General features: G+C 41.7%; 1 protein-coding gene across 3 annotated transcripts in view; it reads right to left on the reverse strand.

The window, feature by feature from the left end:
• ZRANB1 (zinc finger RANBP2-type containing 1) overlaps positions 1 to 7,887 on the reverse strand; it is a 46,723-nt gene extending 38,836 nt beyond the window's left edge. For 2 of the 3 annotated variants that reach the window (XM_079137769.1, XM_079137768.1), the window contains exon 1: positions 7,514 to 7,887. The gene's annotated coding sequence lies outside the window, so the exon portion shown is untranslated. The remainder of the gene's footprint in view (positions 1 to 7,513) is intronic. The other variant, XM_079137771.1, reaches the window with a different exon arrangement.
• Positions 7,888 to 11,860: the final 3,973 nt, after the last annotated feature.

Consider the following 11,860-nt stretch of genomic DNA (forward strand, 5'->3'; position numbering starts at 1 on the left):
GTTCTAATGTTGTTATTTTGCCTAAATTCTAATCCATTAAAGTCATTTGATTTAAAACACCTATTTTATAAATGTTATTTGTACATGTTATTTATTAATAATACAAAGTCATTCAATTTGATCACTTTCCTCATTATTCGGATGTGATGATTAACAAAAATAGAATAAGGATTTTCCTACCATTGTAGAGACAGGCAGAACAAGTAGGTAAAACTTTAATAAAAGGCATTCTGGGAAGAAATGCCAAAAACAGCAACAAAGCAAAGGAACTGCTTACCCAAATCATTAGATGTAGGTGAATAACTAGGCCAACTTTGTCTATTTCATAATTTTGCAAGGGTCAGCCTTAATCAATTAAAAAGAGAAAATAATAGCTAAAATAAAATACGCAGTTACCATGTGCTAAACATAATTCTAACACTTTACCTTCATTAATTAATTTGATCCTCAGAACCCTCTTGTGACAATTATGCCCAATTTTAAAGACTAGAAACAGACGCAGAGGCTGAGTAACTTTCCTAAAGTCATAGGTACTAAAAGGCAGTGCCAGAGTTTAAACCCAGGCATTTTGCATTCAAGTCTGAACTATATACTCTATATAATAACTATATATAAATAAGCATACACACACACACTGCAGCTCAGTTGCCTGTTCCCACCATCCAAAATCTGGACTATTAAACCACATGAGTTTCTTACTGAGCAGCCCCTCTTAGATAACTATTAGCAGGCAATATTTAAACAAACATACGTTAACACAGATTTTGCTCACGTTTAGCTTGATAAAATTACATGAATCTTCCCAAAGTAGATTTAGATGGACCTAGAAAAGTTATTTATAAAACAAAACACATTAAATTTATCATACAGAATTTAATGGAAAATTCACATTAATTTACTTAATGGAATAATCACAACAACTTTAGACCATAAAATGCCTGGAGTGTCTTTTGTTTTGGAGGCTACCACTGAGAAAGAAAATATTATTAATAACTGTCAGCCTAACTTCCTTTAGCCTAATATACATCAATCCATATTATTCAAGAAACCATACCACATTAAATAAAAAAGAACAGAAAAGCCTTCCATTTTCATCCAGTCAGCTGAAAAAGAGGTCCGCACAAATACCATGTATATGAATTACAGGGCCTATACATGACCCTGTTTTAAAGAAAGCTTACTATTCTTTGAAATAGTAAGCGAATCATATTTATATCTCAGAATCTCAATTTTTTCATCAGTAAAAACAAAGGAGCAAATATGATGCTCTCCAGGATCCCCATCCCACGTACTAAATGCTAATTACCAGTCTCTTATTTTTCTATGTAAAAACTCACTTTAAAATCTTGTTTATAGCTGGGTGTGGTGGTGCACGCCTGTAATCCAGTGGTTCGGGAGGCTGAGACAGGAGGATGGAGAGTTCAAAGCCAGCCTCAGCAATTTGGAGAGGCCCTAAGCAACTCAGCAAGAATCCTGTCTCTAAATAAAATACAAAATAGGGCTGGGGATATGGCTCAGTGGTCTAGTGGCCCCAAGTTCAATCCCCAGTACAAAAAAAAAAAAAAACCTTTAGAGATTTTATAAATACCCTATTTCCAAAGATAATGAAAAAACTTACATCTTTCCTCCTCCTATTGCAACAAACTGATAGTCAAGCCCGAATTTTAAAACACTTACTAAATATTAAGGATCACATCAATAGATTCAAGCAATAGCAAAAGACTATTTTTAAAATAGAGCTATCAAATGCCCACATACCATACCACCTATGACTTATTTGCACCAAGAAGGAATTATGGAACCTAAATTGATCAAGCCTCTAGATCTGACCACCAGTTTACAAGATGCAGGAGGGAGAAGTACAAACCTGACATCATGGGGTCATGGGGATGTAAGCAGATAATCCCTATGGAGGTAAAGGGAGGTACAAACACACAAGTATTTACAGCATAAGATGTCTAGAATTTCCTTTAAATAATTCATGGGGAGGAAGAAATGTAAGTGAAACAAGACTGGCCTTATGTCAATAACTAGGTGATAGATATATGACCATTCATTCTCTTAGTCTCTCTATATGTGTATGCTTGAAGTCTTTCATAATAAAAAAGGATTTTAGGGGTTGGGGTAAAGCTCAGTGGTAGATGCTTACCAAGCATGAACAAGTCTCTGAATTCAGTCCCCAGTGCACAAACACATCTACGCACACTACCCCCTGCCAAAAAAAAAAGAAAGAAAGAAAGAAAAACAACACCACACACACAGTAAAGTAACAAATACTATTTAAACTGAGAATTAAGACGTGGAGTACTAATGCTAAAAAAAGGAATGAGGATCAGAATACTGTATATTAGGACAGTGCTACTCAAGTGAGGTCCAGAGACCTATGGTAGTCTAGACTATTTACTGGACTGTGGAGAATGAAAAGGATTTTAAAACTTTCATGGCAATTTTACAGAATAATGGTATGACTGCTGAATCTAGTAATAAGACACAAGTTCGGATTCGAGAAAAAATGCTAAACATTTGGGAAAACTGAAGAATATAGATTCTTTCTACAACTTCTATGAACTTATAGGTTCATAGAAGAGAGGAAATATATCAAAATATGAACCAAAGTTTCTTTCATCCTAAATTTCCAAATAAATATACTTCAGAAAACTAAGATAGACTTAAACTGAATAACATTCTGCCTTCTATCTCATGAATATATATGAAAAAATGCTCTATGAAATGTTGACAAATCAAATCCAAATCAAATCAAATCAAATCATATCCCTGGTATGCAAGGCAGGTTCAATAATCAAAAAAAGAATGAATCAATGTAATCCCATCATATCAATAGGCTAAAGAGAAAAAATCACATGATCATATTAATCAATGGAGAAAAAGCACTTAACAAAGTCCAAAACCCATTCATCACTCAAAAAAAACAATAATAGCCATGGGGGTAGGAATGACAGAATGAATCGCACATTACTACCCTATGTGCATACATCATTACATGACCTGTGTAACTCTACATCATGTACAACCAAACAAATGATAAGTTATATTCCATTTATGTATGATGTGTCAAAATGCATCTTGTTGTCACATATAATTAGAACAACAACAACACACACACAAAAAAAATAGCAAACTTGGGGCTATATAGCTTATGTACAAGGCTGAGGTCCAAGTTCTATCCTAAGGAAAAAGAGAAAGAAACAATGACAAACCATCAGCATGAAGAACTACCTCAGTGATACAAGTAAGTTTCCAAAAAACCAACCACTAACATAATACTTAATGGTGAGAAAACTGGAGGCTTTACCACTAGGACCAGGAACAAAGCAAGATAAATATCACAGCATTTAGTTTCGGGGACTATTCTTTTCCCCTAACACTCAACTGTGAAAAATTAATTTCTCTCTCTATAAATAGCATCTGCATCTGACAGCTGCTTACTAATCATTTAGTCAAAAAAATGCAACTCAATATTCTGCTGTTATCAAAGGAGAATATTCCCAAAAAAATTAGTCAAAAATAATTATATTACCAAAAAATAATAATAAAATTAATTACCCACCAAAACAAAAAAAGCAAACAATTTGGAAGTGCTTTATTTTTAAAAAATATATATACCACAGAAATTGCCAGGCATGTCAGCCACGGTAACTCAGCAAAGCCCTAAGCAACTCAGCAAGACCCTGCCTCAAAATAAAACATAAAAAGGGCTGGGGGTGTGGCTCAGTGGTAAAGCACTGCTGGGTTCAATCCCCAGTACCAAAAAAATAAATAAATAAGTCACAGAAATTAACCCTGTCTTCAGAAACTAATCACAAGTATAGTGCTACCACTTAATGTACAACACTAAACTCCTTTTCATCTGCAGAACTGGAATAATTTCATATATCCAAGGAATTCTGTTTTACGATAACCAACTTATAGTTGAGAATAATTATACTGTTAAAGTTAAATAAACTTCAATAAACAGTAGGCCTCGGAAAAATTACCGAAATTAGGACTGGGGTTAGCTCAATGGTGGAGTGTTTGCCTCCCATATGTGAGGCATTGGATTGGATCCTCAGCATCACATAAAAAATAAATAAGTAAAATAAAGGTGCTGTGTCTATCTACAACTAAAAATATTTTTTAAAATTATATTCAATTTACCTGGCCAATCTCCATTTTAAAATTCAAACAGATAGCTCTTATCAAAAATTTCATCTTAACCAAAATACCATCCACTCAGAAAGAAAAGAATGCTTAGAGGATCCATATTTCTCAAGCAGGGAAATTACAGTATAATTCTACAAAAGTGACTTTAACAAATGCAAGTAACCTAAGTAAAAATGCCTACTATTTCCACAAGTAACAGGTTGATTTTAACTCTAGTTATACTATAAAGATTTATGGGGCTGGGGATATAGTTCAGTTGGTTGAGTGCTTGCCTTGCAAGCACAAGGCCCTGGGTTCAAATCCCCAGCACCACAAAACAAAAAAACAAACAAACAAACAAACAAAACAAAGATTTATGAAACTTGGGGGAGAGGGGTAATGTTTTCATATAGACTACATTCTAAAAAATCAGAGTTTGAAGGGTGAGACTATTTTGATGAATTAGAAGAGAACACATTTTCACATAGATACAGTGAGCAAATTGAGATGGTTTACTGCCAAAAGACTATGTGTCCACAAAACACACATACCTCCTACTCACACACACTACAGGAACGTACACACCTATTTTCCAAACACATCAGCATCCACCTAAGTAGTACATAATTACATGTATTATTCTTGGAATATAGCAATACTATGACTCAGGTCATTTGTGTTTTCTTTCAACAATGTTGACAGGTAGCAGTGAATCACATATTTTGTTGTCCCATCTGCCTTATGATAAATTACAACATGCTGTCAGCATCTGAGGTTTAGAATGTAAACTGAGGCTACTGATTTTCTCCTTCCCATGACGCTACATGTTATCTATATACAAATATGGAATAGCTAACCTTAGTCACTGGTGCCAAACTCAAAACCAAGTAACTGCTCCAAACAAAGTAAACCACAAACTTGTGGCATTTATTTTCATTTGATTAATACACATTGTGAAAATGCCAACCATCCTCTACAAGATGAACTGTGTTGATAACAACATAAACATACTAACCAAACTCTTTTTGAGAGACAGTCATAATTTCAGGAGTTTTGTCTCATAAACTATTAAAGTCCCAGAAACTCCAATACTTAGAAGACTATACATTATGTATCTCAGACTACCTCTATAACCAAAAATACTTTTTCAGACATGTATCTATATTTTTATGCTCATTTCTCAGAGGTCTTGAAAATCTAGTTGGGAAGAATAAAAACAGAAAAAGATAATCTGAAATTCAGGTTAGAACAAACAAATTAAAAAAGGAGAAAGTCTCATGAGAGTGAACAGACAAATCAAAAAGACTTCTCAAGAGATGGTGATTAAGTAGGCCCAGAGTAGAGAGTACCCATGAATACCAGAATATCAAAGGGAAAGAATGGCTTTAAAAAGAGTCTAGAGGAGATACTTCACAGGAACAACCAACAATTTACTTTGGCTGGAACTAAGGATTCACAAAAGGAAGAAATGATATAAGACTTCAGACTAGGTCAGGGCCTGACTACAGAGAAACTTGAACAGCACACCAAGGAGTTTGAACTTTATTCTGCAGGTGTGTATACTATGATGCAAGATATAATTTACTCAAAGCATAAGTAAAACACAAATATTCCAAATGAAACACCACATAACTGGGAGAGAGTGGCAAAAGCCCAGATAGGATAACAACTCTTAACAGAGTCAAGAGGAAGAAAGAACAGCAATACATAAATAAAACTGAACCAAGTTAGATAAAAAGTTACAGAGTTCTACTTTTGAACCTCCCATTTCTTAGTTTATATTTATTATATAAAAGCAATATAAGGCACATGGAATGGCACTCATTGTATCAACTACCCATCCCAAGCAAATTTACCTCAAATATTTTACAACTGGACTGAGTTTCAAAACTATGTGAACTCCAGGACTTTAAATGTGATATCCCATAGCACCTATCAGTGTACAGATCTGGATCAAGGCCATGAACTTAAAATATACTATTGTGAATGAGTTCATCATACTAACCCAAGTGTATTTCAAGAGTAAATAAACAAGTGTCCCAATGCTCTGAGACATTAAATAAAAAGGTGTGGAAACAGCAACAGAAATAAAAATCACTTGTGAGTCCTTCCTGAAATAACATCCTCCACGAAGGAGTAAAATGTGTCATTACCGTCCTGCTACCCTTAACCCCCCTAACTAATGGCCCAATAAAAACAATGTTATGGAATTTCATATGAGACGACTGCCTACCTTAAAAGACAAAGATCAAGAGGGAGTACAGTTCTAAACCTTTGAAGAATGACCTCACTAAATTAAAAATAGTAATAATCAGGAAAAGCTTTATTTTTCCCAAACACGGACTGGATGGCTTTCCAAAGGTCCGTGGCACCAGCCAAGATCAAAATTCCTGACGGTTCCCGCAGGCTTATGGTCTGTACTCTGAGTCACACATGTTTAATCAACACAGGGGTACGCTGGAGGTTGCACAAGTGATAAGGAAGTCAACTGAGAGAGACCGCAGGTACAGGAACCATTCATTACATAACACTTCCAAGAATTTAAGATCTCTTTTCAACTGGGCTCTTAAAATGGTACTTTTTATATTACCTTTATAAACATTATCATAAATGGATCATACCATGACCCCAACACTTTGGGAACGGGCCGGCACCTTAATCTCCATAGTTAAGGAAAGGGAGAACCAAGTGGCTGAAAGACAAAATTCTCAGCAACGGAGTTTCAAAATACCTATATTTCTCAAAGATAATGGGCCAGTTCAAACTTCCAGGGTCACCTAAACTGCCTCTCCCCTGGCTTAAAAATTAGTTCTTTTGTCTGTGAAATGACCCGCACCAAACCACAGCAGGGAACGCAACAGACACTTGCACTGAGCGATCACTGTTGCCAGCGGAGTTCCAGCTCCCCACCTGGATTTTCTTAGAAATGGCTACAAGAGGCCACCGCGGGAGTCTGAGAGAAAGCGGCCAAGGGACCGAAATACAAGTTTGGAGACCAGCACCAACTTGTGGCGACGGGCCCGAGTATTTACGGCCTAGCACAAGACCCAGCCCAAGACCCCGCTCGCCGCCGCGGACCCGGCAGGGAAGGAGGGGAGCCTGGCGGAAGAGAGGCGGCAGGGCGGCCGCCCGTGTAGGTAAACAAGCGGGCGGGCCCGCCCGCCCGGCCTCCCACGGAGCCCGGGCCGTCCCCGCGCCGGCGGAGCCCAAGATGGACGCGGCCCAGCGGCGGCCCCGGCCTGCCGCCCTGGCCTGCAACGCCACCGCCCTGGGAAGCTCGGCGGCCGAGGCGCCGAGAGCCGCGAAGGCCCGGCAGGCCGCGGCGGGGCGGCGAGGGGCCTGCGGCCGGCGCCCGCACCCCGGGCCCGGTTACCTGGCGGCGGCGGCGGCTCCTCCTCCAGCTCCCACTCCTCCTCCCCGTCCGACGCTCGGCGCCCGGCGGCGGCGGCGGCGGCGGCGACTCCCGCACAGCCCGCGGCGACGAGCCGAGCTCGGCCCCTCTCCGCCTCCCTCGGCGCCGCCGCCCGCCCCGCTGCTGCCGCCTCCGCCCTCCCGCCTCAGTCAGGACATGGTCTCCGCGGGCCCGCGCGCGGCTCCCGGCTGCCGGAGGCGGGGGGAGAGGGGCGGAGAGGAGGCGCGGAGGCGGGGGGGCGCCGGGGGGCGGGGGCGGAGAGGGGGACGGCCTCGGGCGCTGCGGACTCCTAATGGCGGCGGCCAGGGACCCGGAGCCAAATAAACCCCGCGGCGGCAGCACAACGTCAGGACCAGACCCCGCCGCTCGCCGCCTTGTCATTGGCCCCGAGGCCGCCGGCGGCGCAGCCAATGAGCGGCTGCCTCTTTCCCGGCGCAGGAGGCGGGCCGCGGCCGCGTGACGTCACCGGCGCGCGTCCCGATTGTGAGGCGGCTGCGCACGCCCTGCGCCCCGACCCTCCGCGGCGGCGGCCTGGCGTGCGGGCGCGGCCACGCGTGGAGGACGCCCAGGGGCGACGGGCGCACGCCTGGGCTGCGCGGCTCGCGGCGCTGTGGGCGGCGGGGGCCAGATCTCGGCCGCAGATTCACCAGTTTTGAGTCAGCCCCGCATCTCCGGATCGCGGAGCGAGCCACTGGGTTGCTCGGATGCCGCTCCGCGGTCTCCTAGGCAGTGTCAGACACCAGAGGCCGGGTGCGTCGGCGCGCGCCGTGGCGTGTGTTCACGGCCGCCGGGACGCGCACACGTGCTGGCCGGCGTGCGCCCTCCGCCGCCCACTGGCTCCCGTCGGGCTAAACCCGGTTTCCTTGTGGCTGCCTTTTCTGCGGATTGCAAATGAGACTTTCCTTCTTCCGGCAGCGGATGAATTACAGCCATGAAAAACGCTGCCTTGAGACTCCCCAGAGCCCAAGTCCCAAACAATATGTTACATGGTGATGTAGTTTGTGTATTTCTTTTTCACCACAAAAATAACCAACAGCCCTTTAAATAAAGCAGCCATTTGCTAAAACCCCAGGAGTGTGTTCAGTTTCTCTAGACAGCTTTGTGTTTTTCCCAGTGCCTTTTGGTGCTTCAGACTTTACTTCAAGAGTTTGAAAGACCATAAAACTTGTAAATCTCTTTAAAAGTTGTGCGTTGAAGAAGAACGACAACCTTCCCAGAGGACCCAGAGCAGTTGTATTGCGCAGCTCTGGATCAGCAGGAGGACCGTGTTATTCAAAGTGTAGTCAGATTTTTCTAATTTGGCTGGACCTCATTTAGTAAGACCATTCATGGTAGTCTGAGTTTTTCTCTGCGTATAGTAAAGGCAGTGCGTACAGCTTCACAATGGCCAACAAAGAATGATACCTTCCATAGCTTCCCCTCACCAACATATTTCACAACCATTCTAGGATATTTTCAACATTCCCAGTCTTAGCAGCGCAATGTTATTTACTCAAGGACTTGTCAGTTGATTGCCTTTAAACTGAAACAGCCCTTTGCCTACAAAACAACTCATATTCTCAAGCATATAATTAGCACAGTTGTACATAAACACCATGTTTTTCATGTAAGAACAATCGTTCAACCATTTCACTTTGAAAACGTTTTAAGAGCTTCTTAAAACCTCCACAGCTTCCCCTTTCTTAATCAAGGGTGCAGAGCATCGAGAGTCTCACATTGAGGGCTGGGGTTATGGCTCAGTGGTAGAGCGCTCACCTGGCATGCATGAGATCCTGGGTTCGATCCTCAGCACCACATAAAAATAAAGGTATTGGGTCCACCTACAACTAAAAAATATATTTATTAAAAAAAAAAAAGAATCTCACATTGAGGTGTTATGTTTAGTTTGAATTGTTTAGTTTGATATGGGGAGGGGATGTAGTTTGGGTAAGGTTTATTAATTCAACTTAGCAAATGTTTAGTGAAAATCTAATGAGTAAGTCACATTAGTAGAGGAAACTGTAGCACAGGAAAAGGATAAGACAAATATAGGGTGGATTATGCTAAGTAAAGTGAAATTGTAATTGAGAGGAAAAGCAAATCCAAAAGTGATTCTGTTAAAGCCAGAAAGACAGTTCATAGTAGTTCTCAGCCCTTCCTACACATTAGAATCAACTAAGGAGCTTTTTAAAATTTTGGATGTCTACCCCCACTCTCCAGGCCCCACAGACCTTCTGAGGCAATGTCCGTCAGGAGGGCCTGAGCATGAATATGTTTTCAACACACTCTCCAAGTAATGGCAAGGTGCAGCCAAGTTTGAGAACTGCTGAGTCCCACCTCCCAAACCTGCAGATGTGGAAACTAATGCCTAGAGAGGTTAAGCAACCTAACAAAGCCTGACCCACCAAGTCTGGAATTAGAACACAGATGGTTCATTCCCCACTCAGAAGTTCTTTCCATTACAATATATTTGAGTCAAAAAGGTGTTAACAAATTCCACAGATGACATTGTCATGGTTAAGGAATATGTTTGTGCTATTTGGCACAGAGAGAACTACCATTTTACCTAAATATGTTTGAAAATAAATATCCACTATTCATTTGAAAATAAATACCCACTATTTTTTCCTTAGAACCCCTATACTAAAGTATAGGAACAATATAACTTTGTTAACATAGTTTGTGTTGGCTTTTATTTCAGTTGTTTCTCAAACTTCCTGTAGAAGATATCCCATTTTACTTTTTCAGCCTTATCTTGAATATTTTGAATGCTAAATTGTGGATCTGTACTTAGTTCCATTAATCGCCATGAAAAGGATTAAAGCAAGAAGGTGGCAATACTGGAGCCACACCTTTACCTAGAATGTCTGTGGAACAAACAAGGGTAGAATTAGAAACAGGGACAGAGAAACCAATTAAGAGACAAGAAGCTAAAACCCAATCAGCTGTGGGAATGGAAAGGAGGGGTCAGGAGTGAAACTGGATGACAGTAGAATCTTCAGGATTTGCCAGTGACTAAATCTGGGACAAAGAATCAAAGGTGAGAGGAGTGCTATGTGATAGTAGTGTGACTAAGAGCGGGACACACAGGAGAGGAATGGGATTAGAGACGCTGGGCATTGATCAGATACAAGCAGATCCTGGGCCCAGGTGGAAGGGAGCAACAGGCAGGGGGAAAGCGACAATAGGATGATAGGACTGATAAATGTCAGGGAGTTATCTGTGCAGAAGTCACCGCGAAAGTCAGGAGTGAGAAGAGAGAAAAACTACCAACAGAAAAAAATTGAGAGGTCAGAAAGATAGGAAAGAAAAAGGAAGTAGAGTGTTCTTGAAGCCAGGGAGGCGGAGGCAGTTAGCCTCAAGTGCATGACCCTAAACAATATCAGATTCTACAGATTTGGAGGAGAATTAGGACCAAGAAAGGTCACTGAATTTGACAAACAAGAGACTTAGTGACCTTCTAGAGAACGGTTCTCAGTAGGATGGTAGGGAGAGGTGCCAGATTTCAAAAGCAGAAGCCATGTGTGGGTATTGAAGCAGTGATTGTAGACTACCAGTCCAAGGGGTTTGGCCGCAAAAAGAAGGCAGGAAGTAGAATAATGGGCACAGCTAGTAACTAGATCGAGAGAAAGGCTTTGTTTCCTATTAAGTATTTAAGAATAGGCATATCTGAGCACTTTTGTAAACAGAGAAAAAGCAGATAGGGGAGCGGGGGAAGTGATTCAAAACCAGGAGGGAGGTAAAATTCAGAGCATAGTCATTTGTGTTGGCACCTGCAATAAAGGACACATCGTTTTGTGGAACATAGTACCTTCCTGTGACCCTCCTGGATACCAACCAAAAATCTGCCTGGAAGAAAACCTCTCATGAGCAGGCAAAATATGCTTATGAAACATCAGACAAAACGTAGTTGGTCTGACTTGTACAAGTCTTCATCTGTACTAAAACTGGTCTCCTCTCATGGACAGAAATTGATGTTTATGGGAACAAAGTCACCCTCTGCCTAGACTAAGAATGTCTCCAAGAGTGTTTCTGCTAGGTATCCCTGTAAGCTAGACTCACTGAGCTGCAAGAGAATCACTGACATTTTACTGAGTCTTCTTAAGAAGTTTGGGGGCTGGGGGAGTAGGCTCAGTAGTTGCTTGCTTGGCTAGCATGCCTAAGGCCCTGGGATTTATCCCCAGTACTGAAGAAAAAAACAAAAGGTGGGGGTGATAAGTTTGGAAACACCAAAGATCTGAAACTACTTTACTTTGTTATTCTCTGGACCCAGGAGTGTTTTGTAAAAGACAATATTGTGAGTTGAAACAGCATGAACTGTTTTAAATT

Source organism: Sciurus vulgaris (genome assembly GCF_902686455.1).
Source record: "Sciurus vulgaris genome assembly, chromosome: 4".
Classification (NCBI taxonomy): Eukaryota; Metazoa; Chordata; class Mammalia; order Rodentia; family Sciuridae; genus Sciurus; species Sciurus vulgaris.